This window comes from Rattus norvegicus, chromosome 13 (genome assembly GCF_036323735.1).
Source record: "Rattus norvegicus strain BN/NHsdMcwi chromosome 13, GRCr8, whole genome shotgun sequence".
In the NCBI taxonomy this organism is placed as follows: domain Eukaryota; kingdom Metazoa; phylum Chordata; class Mammalia; order Rodentia; family Muridae; genus Rattus; species Rattus norvegicus.
The window spans coordinates 58403040-58426709 of record NC_086031.1 but is presented as its reverse complement, the minus strand read 5'-3'; the positions used below and the strand labels follow the sequence as shown (position 1 = coordinate 58426709).

The following is a 23670-nucleotide window of genomic DNA, read 5'->3' as shown; positions in this document are numbered from 1 at the left end:
CCTTAGTTTTAACATGACTTAGTAAACTCTTTAAAAATTAAAGAGACTATAAAATACCCATCCATGGTATTTTTTACCATGACATTTTAGAACAAGAAAGAAATAATTTGATAAATATTTAAAGAAACATGAGTTCCTAGAAAATCAGGCCTTTTCCTTATTAAGTCATAAAATGAATCAATGAATATGTAATTCTCACCAACACCACAAAACAAATTCCATCTCTGGGGCATGTCTTATCTTGAAGATCATCTGCCTTTAAAAAAAATAAAAGAAATAAAAGGTAAATAAATAAAACCTTCGTGGTAATTATGTCTTCCAATTGCACTGTGACAGGTCATCTACTTAGAGTTGAAATACTTTATATCTAAGGAACAAGTGTGTTGGAAACAAATCTTTTCTGATAGTCGTTCTAAAAACAAAGGTCCTTGTAAGAATGTCTTACCCCAAACACATCACGCTGGCATGACTCAGCAAGCCACAGAAGGTCATGCCACAAGCCACAGGGCATAGACATCATCCAGTGTATTGTATTACTGGATGATGGTAGTGACATCACAACAAACGTCTGCTGAGGTGATGCCTGGATTATGGCAAGACCCAAATGTCGTACCCCAAAGGGGCTGGTGTGGTGTGTGTGTGTGTGTGTGTGTGTGTGTGTGTGTGTGGCTGGTGTGTGTGTGTGTGTGTGTGTGTGTGTGTGTGTGTGGCTGGTGTGTGTGTGTGTGTGTGTGTGTGTGTGTAAAAGAGAAAGGAGGTCATGTGCCTTTTGAGACTAAAGTGGTTTTAAGTGAAACGGGAGCTTATTTATTCAGGAACAGGTGTTCTGAGAACATTCTCTTCTGTCAGACCCTAATTGCTAGATGATGATCTTACCTCTCTAATCTGAGGGCACTCCAGCTGTTGGTGCTGATCTCACAGCTAGTTCCTAGTCCTCACTGATGCTTGCACGACCCAATATGCACAGCATTTTTGTTGGTCGCCTAACAGAATTAATGAATGTAGAAGAGACCCCTTAGTGAATACAAACATATGCATTTGTGAAGCAGCACTCGGGCTTCTGGAGCCAGTACTGTTGTTTTGTTTGCTTTTTAAATAATAGTGCATGGCACTGCAGTCACAGAGGACCAGGAGGATGGCAAGGAGTTACAGAAGCACATCAGTCAGAGTCAGTGACCCCAACACCATGGTTAGAACACAGCACAGCTGGACTTAGTGCAAAAAATGGTGTGGGGCACTATTTTCTGCTATTGTTATCCTAATATCTCATTTGCATTAATTTATATTCAACGTCTAATATTTGGAGATAAATAAATAAAAAACAATTTTGTTTGAAGGGCAAGAAATTCTAATTTGACTGACTTAAGGAAAGGAAGGAAGAAAGAAAGAAAGAAAGAAAGAAAGAAAGAAAGAAAGAAAGAAAGAAAGAAAGAGAGAGAGAGAAAGAGAGAGAAAGAAAGAAAGAAAGAAAGAAAGAAAGAAAGAAAGAAAGAAAGAAAGAAAGGAAGGAAGGAAGGAAGGAAGGAAGAAGAAAGGAAAGAAGGAAGGGAGGGAGAAGGAAGGAAATATTTATAGTTCTACAGTTCACAGTGAGAAGTCTCCAATCATCATAGCATTAGTTTTTCATATCTGCCTCCTGCATTCTCCTGCAGTCAGATGCTTGTTTTTATCTATGAGTGTTTTGACTAGGATATATCCAGAAGTAATATTCACTGTTTAGCCTTCTAAGAATTTAGTGACTTTCTGAAACTGTAATTTGCAATTCTGCATTAAACTATAGAGTACTGGACCATTATTTTTTTTCAACATGTTTCTTCTGACTCCTTTCTTACTCTAAAATTCTATTTACAGATATATTAAAGTGTTTCACAATATCCCAGAAATTGCAAATTTTTATTTTTAAAATTTAGGTTTTCTTTTCTAATTTTATGTATATATGTATGTATATATGTATATGTATATGTATATGTATGTATATATATGTATGTGTATATGCATATATATATAATATTCTTTCATCAAGACCCCCAATTATTTTAATGATTTTTTATTTTTATTTTAAGTGCATTAGTGTTTTCCGCGCATGTATGTCTGAATGAGGATTTTGGTGTTAGACCTCCTGGATCTGGAGTTACAGATAATTGTGAGCTGCCATGTGGGTGCTGGGAATTGAAGCCAGATCATCTAGAAGAACAGTCAATGCTCTGAGCCATCTTTCCAGCCCCCCTATTTATTTTTATCCTCTTCCTTATCTTACAAAATCCTTTCCTTCCTAAGTCTCCTTGTTACTTCATAGTGTGTGTGGGGGGGGGAGGGGGTGTTACATCCACCCACCACAGATGCATTTTAATGGCAATCATACAACTGTCATTTTTATCAGAAAAAGAATGGGTTTCCTCCAAAATAATCTTGGATACAGTACATAGAAGGCACTATTACTATATTTTAGCTTCACATGCATGCCCAGTATACAAACGTGGTTTAAGAGCCCTCTAAAACTGAGGGAATGAATAAATGAATAGAAAACAGGATCTGTCTGATTTCATTAGTTCAGATTCAAAAGTTGCAATGCAGATAGTAAAGGTAAAAAGGAAACTAGGGAGAGTGATGTCAAGTAAGAGTAAGGCCACGGATAAAAGGGGGCTTTAGAGTGTATTGTAGAGTAGTGATGTAAGCTGAATCTTGTTGCAGGAAAGGGCAGCTGGGTAAAACAATATGGGACATAAAAGTGGACTGAGTATAGGACAATACAAAATAGCTGTATTGATGTTGCTGACATCGATAACCATGCAAACACTCTCTAAGGAAGTCACCTCTCTTCCGAGTACATACAATGGATTTTGAGATAAAAATGGGGTGTTGAGTGTATTTGCCTCACATCTGCAATGCAAGTTGCACAGAGAGCCTTGTGCATGCTTTGTAAGCATGTTATCACTGAGCTTCACCTCCAACCCCAAGATTTATTTGTAAATGTCTTTCAGAAAGAAATAAAAATGTCAAGAGGGGATTGAAGATGATTGCTCAATCTTTAAGACCAGCTGCTCTTCTAGAGAACCTGGGTTCAATTCCCAGCATCCGTGAAGCAGCTCACAATTGTCTGTAACTTCCGTTCCGGGGATCCTACACACATTTTTTTAAATGTCAGAAGGTCATGGTGTGCATGCAGCAAAGAGAATATTGAAAACAGAATCGAGATACTTAACTAGTCCTAAAGTTAGTTCGTGATGCTGAAGGTCTGTTATTAGTGTGGGTCAGCGTACTCCTTTTCTTTATTCAAATCCACAGAGAAAAAAAAAAGGACATTCTGAAACTGATACCAATGTAATTTCTCTGAAGAACTTTTTAACATTTTTAACTTTATAATATACTAGAAAAAACTCAAAATATTCATTCTTGCACAATAAAATGCCAGACCGACTGCACTTCTATCCCTGCATTTAACATCTGTTCTCATCCAACCTTTAAAAATCACGTCCACAATACAGGGTCCATGTGCAGCACAGCCCTGTCTAGGAAACAGTGATGGGTATCACTGTGCACCTCACTCTCCCCAGAAGCAGGACATTGGAGGGAGTCGTTGAGTCACCCGGGGTGGGTAGTGTTGAACCTCTTCAGCTCCAAAGTCCTGGAGACAGGACCAACAAGCATGATGAGAACCAGGAAGTTTGCTTCCTATCCTTGCTGTCAGTTCAGGTTGGGTCCAGTGTAACATCACCTCAAACTGATAGAACGCATGTTAACGTTTCTTACAGGGTGGATCTTCAGAGAAATGATCTTAATTCACACGTACTTGCAGTCGTCTCCAGGTTACCTTTGTCTTTGCAGGAGGGCTTTGCTGATTCTTCCCTGGCAGTTGTTTTCCTTTTTCCCTCAGCACTTTGTGGTTGGGGTCTAAGGTCTTCTGAGTTCAACAGTTCACAGTGAGAAGTCTCCAATCATCATAGCATTAGTTTTTCATATCTGCCTCCCTCATTTTCCTGCAATCAGATGCTTGTTTTTATCTATGAATGTTTTGACTATGATATACCCAGGAGTAATATTCACTGTTTAACCTTCTTAGATATCAGTGAATTTCTGAAACTGTAATTTGCAATTCTGCATTAAACGGTAGAGTACTGGACCATTATTTCTTTCAACATGTTTCTTCTGACTCCCTTCTTACTCTTACAGATATATTAAACTGCTTCACAATTATAAATTATAATTATAAATTTCCATTTTTAAAACTTAGGTTTTCTTTTATACTTTTACATGTATATATAATATCTTTCATCAAGACCCCCAATTATTTTAATGACTTTTTCATTTTTTATTTTATATGCGTTAGTGTTTTCCCTCCATGTATGTCTGAGTGAGGGTTTGGGTGTTGGATCTCCTGGATCTGAGCTACAGACAATTGTGAGCTGCCATGTGGGTGCTGGGAATTGAACCCAGAGCATCTGGAAGAACAGTCAATGCTCTAAACTTCTGAGCCATCTTTCCAGCCCCCTGTTTATTTTTATCCTTTTCCACATCTCATAAAATCCTTTTCATTTTATAAGTCCCCTTGTTACTTCACGGTGTGTGTGTGTGTGTGTGTGTGTGTGTGTGTGTGTGTGTGTGTGTTTGTGTTACATCCACCATGGTTGTTAGCAATTTAGGCTCTGAATTTGTATATTACTTCTGAGGGTCTTACAGAGCCAAATTTTTCTTTAAAAATTCTAGCCACTTCATCCACCCTAAATGCTGATATTGTCACTATTATCTGGCAACAGAGCAGTTTATTTATGGTGCCATTTTTCATAGTCTTATCTGTGAGCATTGAGCATCACATCAACTTTGAACCATAATCTGAAAATTCACAATTCAAAACCATTTCCACTGCAAGTTCTCAAAACCTCCTCTCACAGATTTCTGTTTGTTTTTAATGCTTTCTGCTGTGTTTACATAGGTTTTTTTTCATCACATGATTTTAAAATTATCTGCTAACAGTTTACTTCTCTGATAGTAAGTACATTCTATTTTCCAAACTGCCATTTAGTACACATCTGATAATACAAAAAAAACATTTTAATAAATGATATGAAATAATTTGTTTGTCTACACAACAATATTAAAAAATAATGTAAATATTCCAATAGACTAACTTGTTCAATGTCACTCTATTTATCCTTTAGTTTGGGGGTTGGTTTGGTTTGGTTTTGAGGCAAAGTCTCATACTGTAGCCCAGGCTAGACTGAACTCATGCCAGTCCTCTCACCTCATCCACTGAGCGTGTGCACCACTACACATAACTCAACGTCATTGAATTTAATACGTTAAATTTAAATTTAACACACACACCTCTGACATGAGCATTATTTGGTAATACATTCCTGGAAATCAATGATTTGCATGCTCCTGAAGAACATGTGTTGTTTCTAATTAATGGAGTTAGTTCTCCCAAGTGGCCTGTGAAATGGATACCACCATCAATCAATTCAGTAAGTGAGAAAACCCTGAATACAGTTTAGCTTGTCTGTAACAGTAACTGCCAAATCCAAGATTCGAAAGTACTTTCATTCGGATTCTTAAATTCCACTGTTAACCATGAGTCATTCTATGGGTAAAGATAAAATCAAAAGAAAGATTATTGTCAAGTAACAGATTATTTTTAGAATAATAAATTGAAAAGCCAATTATACAATAAATAAAGCTGCAAGAAATCAGCTTTTGGAGTAGCCTCTGCCAAACCAGATAGGGAAATGCCACCTGCCCTAAGGCTGTTACTATTTTTATATTTCCTAGAATAGATTATCCATGAGAGTCAGAAACTATGCCAAGGTGAGTTTAATTCTTTAGGTAAATATTTTCCTAATTCATCCATAGCCACAGGTTCTGTCTACACAGTTCCCGAAATGAGGGAGCCACCTTTCTTTTTTCCGTTTATTCTCAAACCTGTGAGACAGACTCTGATCTGGGAAATAATTTGTATATTAGGCAAATGGTTTTATTTCCATAAAGAAATGGCTGAGGAAAGGAATGTAACTCACCAAAGGATGCCTTGGAAATGTGCTGGTTGAGTTTCTGGGTCCGATAGGCTCTAAGAAAAAAAATCAAAGCAACTGATTTTCTGAAAGAAAAGTATCAATCCTATTATTTCTTATACAAGTTAAATTAATAAGGGTGTTAGGTACAAATGAAGTAGCATTAACTTTGCAGGTAGCTTTAGCATTGTGTAGCATGGCAACAGAAAGACAGAACCTAAATCACATTGACTTCCCTGCTACATGACATCCTTCATTCTCGTGAGAGTAACCAGCTTAAAATAATACAGAAACCTGTTCTGAATCTGTCATCTGAAGAGAGTCATTAACCTATGTGAATGGATGGCACAGTTACAAATAATGCACGTACTGTCCCACCTAAGAGCCAGAAAGTTATTCCAACAAAAATTTTTCCATGAGAGTCTTTAAGACCTTTAGTGCTTTGACTCTGGGACTGAATTTAGGCATGTTACCCATGCATGAATCATCTCCCATCTAATCTTTAAAAACTAGTCTTTTACATGCACCCGACAACCTAAGACATGTTTTTAATTTGGAAATGTACTTTGGCAAAAGTTTCTCTCACCCACTCAATTCATAAGCATTTGACATCTGAGTGACTCCGTTTAAAAATCAGACCAACTACCTACATAGTGAGAGTGCTGCCAAGACGATGCAGCGGGCTTCCGTTTTCTCCACTGTTTTGTTGATAGTTACCCTGGACACATCAAGCCACAGTGGCTCCTGAGAAGTGTGATAAGACTAATCATATGTGGTGAAATGCTGACGTGCTATTACAGGATAGTCAGTGCTACTGCAGATGAGTCACTAACTCTCTGATGGTGTGTCAACACTAATATGTGTAGCACTGACAAATCAGATGATATAACATCAGTAGCAGTATTTTTTTATTTAAAAAGGTTTAGAGCCATTATATCAGCATACTATCAAAGATTACTTTTAGCATCAGATGTTAAGTATCACTATACCTGCAGTCATTCTCATTGTTCTCAATGATTGGTAGATGTGTGCTTCTGTGGTCTCTGGTTTTACTCATCCATTTGTTTTTCCCATAAGTTATAACCCATCATGATAATGTAAATTAAAATAAATTTTGCCTCAGCTTCTTCCTACAGTACCAAACTCTACCTTATGACTGCATCAAGACAATGTCCCACAAGACAGAATATTGCAATGTGGGAAGTTAGTCATGGTATTATTTGTAAGATACTTATAGGCTAAATATGTCACCTGTGGTGTCTTAATGAATAACTACTTCTTAGAGAGTTATTTGCTTCCAAAATGATGAAGAAATGAGATATAAATACATGATAAGTTAATATTCATTTTTCCATTCCTCTATGTGTTTTCAGTGAAGAATGGAAAAGGGTATTAGCTTTCACATATTTATACACACACACATATATATGTATATATACATACTTCATATGCATATACATGTACATATACATCATATACATGTATGTGTACATACATGAACATATACATCGTAAAGAATGGGAAAAGGAGTATTAACTAATCACATATTTATATATATACACATACGTCATATACATGTACATGATATACATGGACATTTACATACAAGAACATGCACTTATACATATACAAATGCAAGCCATGTCTCTAGAAGCTTGTACAGGAGAGTAGTGGACTCAGGTGACAGAAGAATATCAATTGTAACTTTTTTTTATATTTTTTTTATTAACTTGAGTATTTCTTATATACATTTCAAGTGTTATTCCCTTTCCTGGTATCCAGGCAAACATCCCCCTCCCCTCTCCCCTACCTTATGGGTGTTCCCCTCCCAACCCTCCCCCCATTGCCGCCCTCCCCCCACCAGTCTAGTTCACTGGGGGTTCAGTCTTAGCAGGACCCAGGGCTTCCCCTTCCACTGGTGCTCTTACTAGGATATGCATTGCTACCTATGAGGTCAGAGTCCAGGGTCAGTCCATGTATAGTCTTTGGGTAGGGGCTTAGTCCCTGGAAGCTCTGGTTGCTTGGCATTGTTGTACATATGGAGTCTCGAGCCCCTTCAAGCTCTTCCAGTTCTTTCTCTGATTCCTTCAACGGGGGTCCTATTCTCAGTTCAGTGGTTTGCTGCTGGCATTCGCCTCTGTATTTGCTGTATTCTGGCTGTGTCTCTTAGGAGCGATCTACATCCGGCTCCTGTCGGTCTGCACTTCTTTGCTTCATCCATCTTGTCTAATTGGGTGGCTATATATGTATGGGCCACATGTGGGGCAGACTCTGAATGGGTGTTCCTTCAGTCTCTGTTTTAATCTTTGCCTCTCTCTTCCCTGCCAAGGGTATTCTTGTTCCCCTTTTAAAGAAGGAGTGAAGCATTCACATTTTGATCATCCGTCTTGAGTTTCATTTGCTCTAGGCATCTAGGGTAATTCAAGCATTTGGGCTAATAGCCACTTATCAATGAGTGCATACCATATATGTCTTTCTGTGATTGGGTTAGCTCACTCAGGATGATGTTTTCCAGTTCCAACCATTTGCCTACGAATTTCATAAAGTCGTTGTTTTTGATAGCTGAATAATATTCCATTGTGTAGATGTACCACATTTTCTGTATCCATTCCTCTGTTGAAGGGCATCTGGGTTCTTTCCAGCTTCTGGCTATTATAAATAAGGCTGCAATGAACATAGTGGAGCACGTGTCTTTTTTATATGTTGGGGCATCTTTTGGGTATATGCCCAAGAGAGGTATAGCTGGATCCTCAGGCAGTTCAATGTCCAATTTTCTGAGGATTCTCCAGACTGATTTCCAGAATGGTTGTACCAGTTTGCAATCCCACCAACAATGGAGGAGTGTTCCTCTTCCTCCACATCCTCGCCAGCATCTGTTGTCCCCTGAGTTTTTGATCTTAGCCATTCTCACTGGTGTGAGGTGAAATCTCAGGGTTGTTTTGATTTGCATTTCCCTTATGACTCAAGATGTTGAACATTTCTTTAGGTGTTTCTCAGCCATTCGGCATTCCTCAGCTGTGAATTCTTTGTTTAGCTCTGAACCCCATTTTTTAATAGGGTTATTTGTTTCCCTGCGGTATAACTTCTTGAGTTCTTTGTATATTTTGGATATAAGGCCTCTATCTGTTGTAGGATTGGTAAAGATCTTTTCCCAATCTGTTGGTTGCCGTTTTGTCCTAACCACCGTGTCCTTTGCCTTACAGAAGCTTTGTAGTTTTATGAGATCCCATTTGTCGATTCTTGATCTTAGAGCGTAAGCCATTGGTGTTTTGTTTAGGAAATTTTTTCCAGTGCCCATGTGTTCCAGATGCTTCCCTAGTTTTTCTTCTATTAGTTTGAGTGTGTCTGGTTTGATGTGGAGGTCCTTGATCCACTTGGACTTAAGCTTTGTACAGGGTGATAAGCATGGATCGATCTGCATTCTTCTACATGTTGCCCTCCAGTTGAACCAGCACCATTTGCTGAAAATGCTATCTTTTTTCCATTTGATGGTTTTGGCTCCTTTGTCAAAAATCAAGTGACCATAGGTGTGTGGGTTCATTTCTGGGTCTTCAATTCTATTCCATTGGTCTATCTGTCTGTCTCTGTACCAATACCATGCAGTTTTTATCACTATTGCTCTGTAATACTGCTTGAGTTCAGGGATAGTGATTCCCACTGAAGTCCTTTTATTGTTGAGGATAGCTTTAGCTATCCTGGGTTTTTTGTTATTCCAGATGAATTTGCAAATTGTTCTGTCTAACTCTTTGAAGAATTGGATTGGTATTTTGATGGGGATTGCATTGAATCTGTAGATTGCTTTTGGTAAAATGGCCATTTTTACTATATTAATCCTGCCAATCCATGAGCATGGGAGATCTTTCCATCTTCTGAGGTCTTCTTCAATTTCCTTCTTCAGTGTCTTGTAGTTCTTATTGTCCAGATCTTTTACTTGCTTGGTTAAAGTCACACTGAGGTACTTTATATTATTTGAGTCTATTATGAAGGGTGTCACTTCCCTAATTTCTTTCTCGGCTTGTTTCTCTTTTGTGTAGAGGAAGGCTACTGATTTATCTGAGTTAATTTTATACCCAGCCACTTTGCTGAAGTTGTTTATCAGCTTTAGTAGTTCTCTGGTGGAACTTTTGGGATCACTTAAATACACTATCATATCATCTGCAAACAGTGATATTTTGACTTCTTCTTTTCCGATCTGTATCCCCTTGACCTCCTTTTGTTGTCTGATTGCTCTGGCTAGAACTTCAAGAACTATATTGAATAAGTAGGGAGAGAGTGGGCAGCCTTGTCTAGTCCCTGATTTTAGTGGGATTGCTTCGAGTTTCTCTCCATTTAGTTTAATGTTAGCAACTGGTTTGCTGTATATGGCTTTTACTATGTTCAGGTATGGGCCTTGAATTCCTATTCTCTCCAGGACTTTTATCATGAAGGGTTGTTGAATTTTGTCAAATGCTTTCTCAGCGTCTAATGAAATGATCATGTGGTTTTGTTCTTTCAGTTTGTTTATATAATGGATCACGTTGATGGTTTTCCATATATTAAACCATCCCTGCATGCCTGGGATGAAGCCTACTTGGCCATGGTGGATGATTGTTTTGATGTGCTCTTGGATTCGGTTTGCCAGAATTTTGTTGAGTATTTTTGCATCGATATTCATAAGGGAAATTGGTCTGAAGTTCTCTTTCTTTGTTGTGTCTTTGTGTGGTTTAGGTATAAGAGTAATTGTGGCTTCGTAGAAGGTATTCAGTAGTGATCCATCTGTTTCAATTTTGTGGAATAGTTTGGATAATATTGGTATGAGGTCTTCTATGAAGGTTTGGTAGAATTCTGCACTGAACCCGTCTGGACCTGGGCTCTTTTTGGTTGGGAGACCTTTAATGACTGCTTCTATTTCCTTAGGAGTTATGGGGTTGTTTAACTGGTTTATCTGTTCCTGATTTAACTTCGGTACCTGGTATCTGTCTAGGAAATTATCCATTTCCTGAAGATTTTCAAGTTTTGTTGAATATAAGTTTTTATAGTAAGATCTGATGATTTTTTGAATTTCCTCTGAATCTGTTGTTATGTCTCCCTTTTCATTTCTGATTTTGTTAATTTGGACGCACTCTCTGTGTCCTCTCGTTAGTCTGGCTAAGGGTTTATCTATCTTGTTGATTTGCTCAAAAAACCAACTTTTGGTTCTGTTGATTCTTTCTATGGTCCTTTTTGTTTCTACTTGGTTGATTTCCACTCTGAGTTTGATTATTTCCTGCCTTCTACTCCTCCTGGGTGTATGTGCTTCTTTTTGTTCTAGAGCTTTTAGGTGTGCTGTCAAGCTGCTGACATATGCTCTTTCCTGTTTCTTTCTGCAGGCACTCAGCGCTATGAGTTTTCCTCTTAGCACAGCTTTCATTGTGTCCCATAAGTTTGGGTATGTTGTACCTTCATTTTCATTAAATTCTAAAAAGTTTTTAATTTCTTTCTTTATTTCTTCCTTGACCAGGTTATCATTGAGTAGAGCATTGTTCAATTTCCAAGTGTATGTGGGCATTCTTCCTTGATTGTTATTGAAGACCAGTTTTAGGCCGTGGTGGTCCGATAGCACGCATGGGATTATTTCTATCTTTCTGTACCTGTTGAGGCCCGTTTTTTGACCAATTATATGGTCAATTTTGGAGAAAGTACCATGAGGAGCTGAGAAGAAGGTATATCCTTTTGCTTTAGGATAGAATGTTCTATAAATATCCGTTAAGTCCATTTGGCTCATGACTTCTCTTAGTCTGTCTACATCTCTGTTCAATTTCTGTTTCCATGATCTGTCCATTGATGAGAGTGGGGTGTTGAAATCTCCCACTATTATTGTGTGAGGTGCAATGTGTGTTTTGAGCTTTAGTAAGGTTTCTTTTATGTATGTAGGTGCCCTTGTATTTGGGGCATAGATATTTAGGATTGAGAGTTCATCTTGGTGGATTTTTCCTTTGATGAATATGAAGTGTCCTTCCTTATCTTTTTTGATGACTTTTAATTGAAAATTGATTTTATTTGATATTAGAATGGCTACTCCAGCTTGCTTCTTCTGACCATTTGCTTGGAAAATTGTTTTCCAGCCTTTTACTCTGAGGTAATGTCTGTCTTTGTCTCTGAGGTGTGTTTCCTGTAGGCAGCAGAATGCAGGGTCCTCGTTGCGTATCCAGTTTGTTAATCTATGTCTTTTTATTGGGGAGTTGAGGCCATTGATGTTGAGAGATATTAAGGAATAGTGATTATTGCTTCCCGTTATATTCATATTTGGATGTGAGTTTATGTTTGTGTGCTTTCATTCTCTTTGTTTTGTTGCCAAGACGATTAGTTTCTTGCTTCTTCTAGGGTATAGCTTGCCTCCTTATGTTGGGCTTTACCATTTATTATCCTTTGTAGTGCTGGATTTGTAGAAAGATATTGTGTAAATTTGGTTTTGTCATGGAATATCTTGGTTTCTCCATGTATGTTAATTGAGAGTTTTGCAGGATACAGTAACCTGGGCTGGCATTTGTGTTCTCTTAGGGTCTGTATGACATCAGTCCAGGATCTTCTGGCCTTCATAGTTTCTGGCGAGAAGTCTGGTGTGATTCTGATAGGTCTTCCTTTATATGTTACTTGACCTTTTTCCCTTACTGCTTTTAATATTCTTTCTTTATTTTGTGCGTTTGGTGTTTTGAGTATTATGTGACAGGAGGTGTTTCTTTTCTGGTCCAATCTATTTGGAGTTCTGTAGGCTTCTTGTATGTCTATGGGTATCTCTTTTTTTAGATTAGGGAAGTTTTCTTCTATGATTTTGTTGAAGATATTTACTGGTCCTTTGAGCTGGGAGTCTTCACTCTCTTCTATACCTATTATCCTTAGGTTTGATCTTCTCATTGAGTCCTGGATTTCCTGTATGTTTTGGACCAGTAGCTTTTTCCGCTTTACATTATCTTTGACAGTTGAGTCAATGATTTCTATGGAATCTTCTGCTCCTGAGATTCTCTCTTCCATCTCTTGTATTCTGTTGGTGAAGCTTGTATCTACAGCTCCTTGTCTCTTCTTTTGGTTTTCTATATCCAGGGTTGTTTCCATGTGTTCTTTCTTGATTGCTTCTATTTCCATTTTTAATTCCTTCAACTGTTTGATTGTGTTTTCCTGGAATTCTTTCAGGGATTTTTGCGATTCCTCTCTGTAGGCTTCTACTTGTTTATTAATGTTTTCCTGTGTTTCCCTAAGGGAGTTCTTCACATCCTTCTTGAAGTCCTCCAGCATCATGATCAAATATGATTTTGAAACTAGATCTTGCTTTTCTGGTGTGTTTGGATATTCCATGTTTGTTTTGGTGGGAGAATTGGGCTCCGATGATGCCAAGTAGTCTTGGTTTCTGTTGCTTGGGTTCCTGCGCTTGCCTCTCGCCATCAGATTTTCTCTAGTGTTACTTTGTTCTGCTATTTCTGACAGTGGCTAGACTGTCCTATAAGCCTGTGTGTCAGGAGTGCTGTAGACCTGTTTTCCTGTTTTCTTTCAGCCAGTTATGGGAACAGAGTGTTCTGCTTTTGGGTGCAGAGAACTGTTTATCCGGTCTGTTTCTTTCAGGTTCCGGCGGTGTCTCAGGCAGGGGTCCTGCCGCTCCTGGGCCCTCCCCCACGGGAGCCCAGAGGCCTTATACAGTTTCCTCTTGGGCCAGGGATGTGGGCAGGGGTGAGCAGTGTTGGTGGTCTCTTCCGCTCTGCAGCCTCAGGAGTGCCCACCTGACCAGGCGGTTGGGTCTCTCTCTCACAGGGTCTGGGAGCAGAGAGCTGCTGCGGGCCGGGATCCGAGGGTGTGGGACTTCCGGTAAACACAGGACGTGCCTGGTCCTAGAGGAATTCTGCTTCCGTGTGTCCCAAGCTCACCAGGCAGCTTTCTTGCAGCAGAAAAGTTGGTCTTACCTGTGGTCCCGAGGCTCAAGTTCGCTCGTGGGGTGCTGCCCAGGGGCTCTCTGCAGCGGCAGCAACCAGGAAGACCTGTGCCGCCCTTTCCGGGAGCTTCAGTGCACCAGGGTTCCAGATGGTCTTTGGCTTTTTCCTCTGGCGTCCAAGATGTGTGTGCAGAGAGCAGTCTCTTCTGGTTTCCCAGGCTTGTCTGCCTCTCTGAAGGTTTAGCTCTCCCTCCCACGGGATTTGGGTGCAGAGAACTGTTTATCCGGTCTGTTTCCTTCAGGGTCCTGCGGTGTCTCTGGCAGGGGTCCTGCCGCTCCTGGGCCCTCCCCCACGGGAGCCCAGAGGCCTTCTACAGTGTCCTCTTGGGCCAGGGATGTGGGCAGGGGTGAGCAGTGTTGGTGGTCTCTTCCGCTCTGCAGCCTCAGGAGTGCTCACCTGACCAGGCGGTTGGGTCTCTCTCTCACAGGGTCTGGGAGCAGAGAGCAATTGTAACTTTCAAAATTCTAAACTAGGTGTGGCTTTCAGTTCACTGGAAAAAGAGTAGAGAACAAAGTAAGGCGCTTGAATAAAAACATACATAATCTGCACATATTAGCAAGATTTAAAAAGGATTAATAGCTTTACATATTATTTAAAATGTTCATGCAAATTTATTGAATCTAAGTAGAAAAAATAAACCCAAGATAGCATAATAAGAATAACTGATGAGTTTAGAAGCATGTTTGCATTTAAGTCATGGCTCTACCACATGAGACTCCATTTCAGAGATGTATAGAACTCTAACTTCCAAAACAAAATGTTACACTTAATCAATTTTTACCTAGTACACTAAACATGTTTGGCCAATTGAGATCTGGAAATGTAGGAACATGTGATACAACAGGAAGCAGATATTAGTTATGAGTTGATTGTCTAATTTTTAAAAGAAATTGTCTATGTTATTACATCACTCTGGTGATGTCTAAACCAATGATTAATTAAAACTCATCAATTAGAAGAACACTTGTAGTAACAGTTATTAGTACTTACCAACACAACTTGTAAGACATATAAAGATTCTTAAAAGTGATACAACTTTTAAGAGGTAATGAAAATATTTTGCTTTAAATAATTAATGATCAATTTCAAATTGGACACTTCTTCTAAACACTTGAGGTTTTCCATTATTTTTATCAATGATTATTTGCAAAACATTTAAAGAATGGTACTTTCATCCAACTACTGACTTAAACAGATGCTGAAAAATAAGCAGTTTTTACTTTAGTAGAAATTTTTTTATCCTATAATAAATTTCAATAGTAAACATAGAGAAATTTCTCACACATTCTCTTAATTTTGTATTTATTTTTTTCACAAATAAAATAGTTATTAGGATAGACAGAACTCAGGACCATACCTTAAAATTAATATAATGTGAGATGGTGGTACACACTTTTTATCCTAGTACTGGAGAGGTTTAAACAAGAGGACTCAGAGCTCAAAGCCATCCTGAGCTATCTAGTGATAATAACCACAATAAAAAGAAACAGAAATTGATACAAAATGCACCTAAATATGGAGGCAATAAAACATTCATCAAGTTTTACCAGTGGAATTACAGTGTCGTACAGTTGAAAGCTATGTCAAGTATGCTTAGCACTGGCCATGAAAGAAACTAAAAATAAAGTATGTGTTGTTGACACCTGTATCCCCATTCACCCACCACTTCCTGACAGAACAAGGCTGTCTTTTACCATTCCTTTAAGTCAACAACTACAATTGGACAGGTAGAGAAGTGGGTAGATCTGAGAGGAGTTGGAAGAGGGAGGTGAACATTATCAAAACACATTGTATAAAGTTCAAAATAAAAATGATTTATATATCATTATATTCTCAATATTCTCGTTTCCTGTTCCCCACAGCTTTGTGTTCAGAATCCATTTTCTGCTTTTCGCTCACTCAGTCCCAGTTCTCAAGATCCTATCAGATAAACTAAATATATGCACAAGACTGAAATATATAATGAAAATATAACCTATACCTGGGATAGCATGAGCAATGAAGAATCTGAGTTTCAACAGATACATTCTGAAACAAGTTGATTTAACCATTGGGTGAGAAAATCGATTGCTGCCCTAAAGAAAACCACAGAGTATTTGGGACAGATAAACTTTGGAAGAATTCTTTCAAATCGAATACTTCATAATTACCTCCCCCTCTCATTCTAGCTACAAGGTTCAACTCTACTTAAAGCTAAATTTTTTAAAAATTAGTCATGCCGTTTATTTATTTATTTATTTATTTATTTATTTATTCATTCATTCATTCTTCATTCATTCATCCATTCATATGTGAGAGAGAGAGAAGGAGAGAGAGAGAGAGAGAGAGAGAGAGAGAGAGAGAATATGAAAGCATTCTATTTTAATTTTTGTGGGAACTGCATCAAGGGTAGCAGCAATCACTCCACTCTGGACAGCTCTATAAACAGCCTAAGGCTACAGAAAGACTGCTTCTGTTCAGTCTGGTTTCAAAAAGTCCTGATCTGGCACTTAAGATCAGTAAACAGAGCACTACAAGAGGTGCTGTGAGATGAGGCGCTGGCCTCAGAACAGAGCTCAGACCCAGTGACTTCCGCAGTCAACCATGGATGATAGTGGAAAGGTGGGGGCACTTTTCATCCTTACAAACTGGCTTCATCTTCATTCTGACAGACAGAATCTAAGTAAGTGTTTGGCACATCCATTATCTCTGGAAGTGTATCCACATGTCAAAGGTTCAACACCACTAACTGTTGAACAAAAAGCCATCTCTTTGTTGGCTGAGTAGCAGAAATTACAAAAGAGGGCTTACAGTGTGCCTGCAACCTAGTAAGAGTTATCCCAACACCTTTGATTTTTATGGCAGTTGCAGCCATTATACATTGCTGCTGGATTAAAGTCTCTCTTAAACGCAGTGACCGTATTTTATAACCCACTGTGGTGTTCAGCACCACTCTGATATCTAGCGTCCATGAAACCACTATGAGAAAATTTAAAGAGACCGTGATGAATGAGACGTGAGGAGCAATTCAGCTGTTAGTGCTAATCCTGCTGGGCGTTAGGATCTCTAATGAGAATGACATCATCTAAAGTAGCCCAGTAGATAATACATAAGAAGGACCAATGATTATACTGGAGAACTCCACATTCTCCTGAAGCATTTCCTAAAACAGGTGCCTCATTTAAGCTTACAATAAGGCCCTCATCATTGCTCGCAGAGCACATTACCTAGGGAAATGCCAATCCTGATCTATAACTGTAACAATAAAATTTACCTGGGTTGTTGCCACATGTTTATCATGTGCCATAAGTTGAATAGTGGCCAATTTATTCATTATAGAGTTCTTATTTTTAAAAAATGGTCAATAAGATAATTCTGTGGATAAAGGTATCTCTCACCAAATATGATGACCTCAGATCAATTCCCTGAACCTACAAGTTTTCTTCTGACCTCCTGTAGTAAATATGATTTTCAGTGGATGTGTGTCTTCTGCTGAAAATTAAATGACTTTTTCTTATGCAGCTATTCATTTGATCTAAGGAAACTCAGAAACAGGGAGAGGGGGAGTGTCTGTGATATTCACTCAGCTGAGGCTGGACATATAGGCTGGATCCATATGGTAGCCATTGTAGACAGTGGAATTCAATGCACACAGAATGATGCTAGGTAGAAATTTATTGGGAAACTCACTAAGCTGCTTCTACAGTCAAATCTTTTATTTATTTTCCTTTTTACTCCAAAAAATTGATTTTTAAATGTTATTATACTGGGTTATGTGAAGAAAATAATTTTGTGAGAAGCAATTTGGAGTGGTGAGTGATTATTTTCCTAATAACATGACTGAGATATGATTGGGCTGAATTTTAAGCAATAGAGAGAATTTAACAGTGTTGATTTGTTCAAAACGAAATGCAGGTATTCAGACTGAGAAGGTGTGAAGATCAACCCTTGGCAGGAGGAAGCTGCCAGTGGAACAGTAGATTTGGGGCAATTTAAAATCTTTCCACAAAAAATAAAAACATGACTTTATACATGAGTCACAGTTGAGTATCAATTATCTTTGAGTTTTTGTAGGTATTTTCTTAAACTTACTTTAGAAACCGTTTGAATTAACATTACTGACTCATCTTTCAAATGAAGACTGAGTGTGAACTCTTAAATTCCTAGAAATTCAACTTTGAAATGAGTGTCTCAATCTTAGACTATCCTTCAACATTTAGAACTTGAACAAACTGTAGCCACAGGTCTACCTGTTCTTAAGCTACAGATGATGGATAACTTAAGTGGGAAACTGTCTGCTTAGCACAGTAAGGTCACAGGTTCCTTCCCCAGTAGCAAAAAATACATACATACATACATACATACATACATACATACACACACACACACATACATACATACATACATACATACATACATACATACATACATACATACATTCATAATACAAGGTTTGAGTGCTAATGTGAGCAGGCCAAGACTACCTTGCTTGGCACTCTAGGCTCTGCAGCAAAATAGTGTTCCCTTGGTTGCTTATTTTCCTAATTCCTACCTTCTTTGCTATCACACTTTCTAACAATTTTCCCACCTTTGTTATAACCTGAGACTCTCATTCTCTATTTCCCTTAGAAGAGAAAGTGCCCTACTTCTCACCTTTCCCTTTGTCTCCTTCTTCTTGCCCCAACTTCTGTAAACTATTTTGATTTCTTTGGAGATCAATCATCTTGCTTAGATTTGCATTGTGGTAAGATCATGGGATATTAATATTCCTGTGTCTGGCTTATTTCAATTAACACAGTGATTTCCAGTTCCATCTGTGCTTTCACATATGGTGGGATTTCCTTCTCTCTTCTAGCTGAACACTATTCTGTTGTATACGCCCCTCACCCACCAGCTGATCAACACCAAGGTTGATTCTCTATGTCATCTACATTAATATTGCTACAATGAACACAGGAGTGCAAAGTGTCTCTTCAATATACTTACTTCATTTCCATTCATTTCCATTAACAGAAGAGTTACTATTTCATACAGTGGTTCCAAATTTCAGTTCTAAAGAATATTCTATACTTCCTCTCAGAAGAGCAGACTTAGTCATAACACTGTGGTGTGATAATAAATAATAGAGTAACTTTACTATACGTAGTATGTATATATAGAGAGAATGTACACAATATCTCAAAAAGCTAGAAGGAATGTTGGAGAAATGCAGATATATGACTGATTAAACAAGTACTTTTAATAGACATTATACAATACATACATGCACTGAAATATCACAATACCCCATTAGTGTATGACATTTTATATTTTTATTTATCAGTTAAAATTAAAACAATAATAACACAAGTAAAATAATAATTTTAAAAATAAGAAAATATTGTCCATCACTGTAACTTGGCTATCTTAGTCTATTCTAATTCATTTTTGCTTTTTTTATCCAGTTACCGAGAAATAGCTGTGTACAGAAACACAGCCACCTCCTCCATGAATGCCTAATGATGTCTCCAACCATTTGTACTCTCTCTCTCTCTCTCTCTCTCTCTCTCTCTCTCTCTCTCTCTCTCTCTCTCTCCTCCATTATCAAAACTTCTTTATGCAAATCTTTGAATTTTTCATATGCATATTCCAATATTATTTATCATTTTGCTCCATTTTCTGCCACCTACAGCCCAATTTCTTCACACAAATTTCTAAAACCAATCTTCACCACCTCCAATGCCTCTTCTCTTACCTCTCATTCTTTCTTAAATCTGCTCCTGAAATGGGTCCTTTCAAGACTGCTAATAATCACAAAGTTGAGCTCATATGCGATTCTCACTCCTTGTGTTACTTTATGGAAGTTGGGTGATTGCTTGGTGTTTGAAATATCTCACCCACCTTCCTAGTTTCCTCCTACTTTGTAGGCCCCTTCTTCAGTTTCTAGAAGTTCCTTCTCTGCTCTCTCAGCTTCAGGTCACCTGTTTGCTTCTTATACTCAGTCTCTTGGTAAGAACTATGAATACAACCCATACATGGGGGATCCCTCACAAATATTTATCTTTATCCCAAACCTCTCTCCAGATTTTTACACAGACTTTTACATGTAAAGACTTCATCCCATGTCTAGTGAGACCAACACTGAATGAAAGCCAGCTCTAACCCTTACACCACATCATACTCCCAAACCCCTATCCCTGGTGATAGCCACTACAAGTGACTTTCCCCAAACCCAACACCATTCTTGATGCCTCCTTTTCACTTAAACTCAACACTCAACCTATTGTTAGTTTCTTCTGAGAGATGGAGACCTCAGCCCAGAAAAGATAAACGACTTGCCCATCATTCTCGGCCAGAAAGAAACTGCCAAATCACCAATCTTCTCCCCAATACTGCAGCATGTGCCAGATCGTGAGTACCTCACCTTCATCCCATGGGAACATTATTTGAGAATGAGTCATCTTGTCAACTGTTTACAGCTCTAAAGGCAGCAGTACCAGAAGAAAATGGAACTGATAAATGAGGCAGAATAAAATCTCATGCAATGTTTAACTTTATGCTGATCATCACACAATTCATACCCTGAGGGTTAAAAGAGGTCACATGACTAAAGTGTGCAATCACAACGGTAAGCTGCATGTTGTAGACAACCCATAAGCAGCAAAATCATTTTTCCATTGTGACATATAAACAAATGACAATAAAGAATTTTAATGAATAATATGAAGTAAATTAACTTGATCTGCTATACCTGGGAGAGGCACAAGAGCAAAATCCAAGGACAATTTTGTGGTTTTGAAGAAACTGACATCACAGGAGTCTTGCCTTATTTTCTCAGAGTTTTCTCACAAGTGTTCAGTATTCTCCCCACACAGATCTATTCTTGACTACTCTAATAGTCAAGCACAAACATTAAAAAGAAATATTTATGGTACATTTATGTAGTGCAAAGATTCTGGTTATCTGAGGTACTGAGTTGTAACTTGAAACTAATATATTGCCTATTATATATTACGTTTTCACAGCTGGCAAATGATTCTGTCTTTATTATTTACTACAGGGTAATATTTATCTCAGACTGGCCTTGAACTTCTTAACCTCCTTCCACCACACACTTATAGCTAGAAATACCACCACACAACTCATTGGTGCAGTGTTGAGGTTCAAGCCCAGGCAGGGTTTCATGCTCGGAAAGCATTCAACCTACTGATCTCCATCCCCTATCCCCTGTAAAAAGATGTTTGTTCTAAAATGAGAGCAAATTATCACTAGTCAGTTTGTCAGAGTTAGTAAGGGCTACTTTTCCTCTGTCTTTATACAAGATTAGATTAGCAAGCACCAAGTTATTCCATTGTATGGACTCGAGACACAGATTTTCCAGTGCTCTTACCAGAAGTGAGTGCCGTAGACATCCTATGACCTCTCTCACTCTAACCCATTTGGCAACTGGCAGCAAATTCATGAGGTTTCCACCAGATGTTTATGACCCCATTCCATTCTCCCTGATTCTATGAGTCGCAAATGCCAAAATTAGCAGATTGTCTCAAAGATGTTATCTATCTAAACTGTTTTGATTCTTTGCCCCAAATGTTTGTGTTGCACATACTCTACATGATGTCCAGACTCATCTTTTTAAGGGGAAAATGGTTTGGGGGAAACAAACCACTAAGTTCACTGAGTATGGACATTGTTTACAAGCATTGTAATAGGTCAGTTCCTTTAGCAGAGACTGTTTCCAGAGCAGTCGGTGGCGTAATGTGTCTGTAGCATTTTATTCTTAAATCCTGGTGTTTTCTCTCTGATTCTTTAGGCCTGCATAAAATGGCTATTTGTTTTACAAAACACAATGCAGTTCTGGAAGAACATGGCTTACTTGGATTCCAAACTGTCATTTTCATTTTTACGACCCAGAATACTTTTCCTTTTCTTTTGTTTTTTTGTTTTTTGTTTTTGTTTTGTTTTGTTTTGTTTTGTTTTTTGTTTTTTGGGAGTTTTTTTGCTTTTGTTCTTGTATTTTTGTTTTGGTTTTCTTTTTGTGTTTTGTTTTGCTTTGGGGGACAGTGTCTTTTGTTTGTGGGGTTTTTGATTGATGTATGTGCATACATGCATGTGTGTGTGCATGCCTGCATGCATGTGTGTGTGTGTGTGTGTGTGTGTGTGTGTGTGTAAGGAGCCAGTCTCAGCTAGGTATTTCTGGTTGGCCTAGAACTCTATGTAGACAAGACTGCCCTTAAATTCACAAAGATCCAACTGTCTTTGCCTTTTCAGTGCTGGGAATAAAGGTGTGAACCACCATGTTCTCACTCAAGAATTATTCTGATATAATACTTTGCAAAAACTAAAAGTATTTTGTTATAATTTTTAAAAATTTACTATTAAAAACTAAAAAAATTACAATTATGTTAAAGTCACAGCAAACTAGCTGTTTTCCTTTACTTTCCTATCTATGGGTCAAATTCAATAATGCTTGTAAGCCACTGCTACAAGAAAGCCAGAGTGTGAATACACTCTTTTATTCAATTCTGCATTATTTGCATTGAATAATACCAATTGTTATCATTGCTTATTGTTGAAAATATCTAAAATGCCTGGTACATTTTTAACACAAACATTAAATTAGAAGATCAATTAATCCAAATATATTAGGGAGTATTTATCAAGCACATCACATAGACAATCAGAACTTTAAAGATATCAGTAATCCTTGGTTTATGCAAATAAACAACTACATTTATCCCTTCATAGGACTACATAATATTCTGGTATTAGATTTGATCTGAAGTCTCATGGCTTCTACAGTGCCTTCACTCCAGGCCTCATCAAGGTGTGGGCTAAAAGAATTTCCATAGTTCCTTTGTCCTTCCATCTCCCCAGGATTGTGTTTGCATGCTGTCCTCACTGAGATGTGGAACCAGACAGAGAAAATCCTCTAAACCATTCTTCAGACTTGCTGTCACCTCTGGGAGTTCACCATCTGCCTCTTAGCATACTTAAGCATTCAACAATCCAATTAAAGACCAAGAACTGACCAAGACTCCCACCTGGAAATGTCCTCTATTTTTCCGTATGTCAATGTCTGAGACAGTCTGTAAGAACCTCTCTGTAAAACAACTTTGTCAGTTCATTATACCTTGAGCTACTGTTGGAAGACTTTTAAAACTAGGCATTGTAAAAATTATGTCTGAAGTAATGAAAAATAGAAGAATGTGCTTCTTACATTAAGTGGTTGAATGAGTATGGAAATTCTTAGAGGAAAATACTCTAGAAATGGAAGAAGGAAAATTCAAAGCCTAAATTAATACTATAGAGTAATAATGCTTAGACTCTCTCCTGGTTATACATCCCTTACCATGTGGGAAACACAATATCTTAGAGACAGGTCAGTTAAAACTTGAACTGAGTTGATCTCAACTAGTTCTTATCATGAGGTCCAGCATTATTAGAATTTTTTTTTATCAGTAGAGCACTCAGCGATGCACAGTCCAACAGTTTCAACTAGAGACTTAACTCAGCAAAAAGACTAGATTCTCACAGGTTGGCTGAAGGCACTATGTATAGCACTCAGCCACGGTAGCATTGCGTGCATGCCTTGGGATTAATCAGCGAGGATTAAAAATATAAAGAATTATAGCACTAGGGACCAGAGCTGATGAACTGGAACAAACATAACTGAGACCAAGTCTATGCATGGGAACTGGCTTGCCCTCAGACTCAGAGAAGCAATCATCTGATCAGAAGGGGCATCACCACTATATAAGACTCATATG

General features: G+C 38.1%; 1 long non-coding RNA gene across 1 annotated transcript in view; it reads right to left on the bottom strand.

The window, feature by feature from the left end:
• Nucleotides 1–1165: 1165 nt before the first annotated feature.
• LOC134481507 (uncharacterized) overlaps nucleotides 1166–23670 on the bottom strand; it is a 43383-nt gene continuing 20878 nt past the window's right edge. Inside the window, exons 2-4 of the long non-coding RNA XR_010057039.1 lie at nucleotides 13916–14435; nucleotides 6012–6061; nucleotides 1166–3977 (exon numbers count right to left, since the gene is read on the bottom strand). This is a non-coding gene — a long non-coding RNA (uncharacterized LOC134481507). The remainder of the gene's footprint in view (nucleotides 3978–6011; nucleotides 6062–13915; nucleotides 14436–23670) is intronic.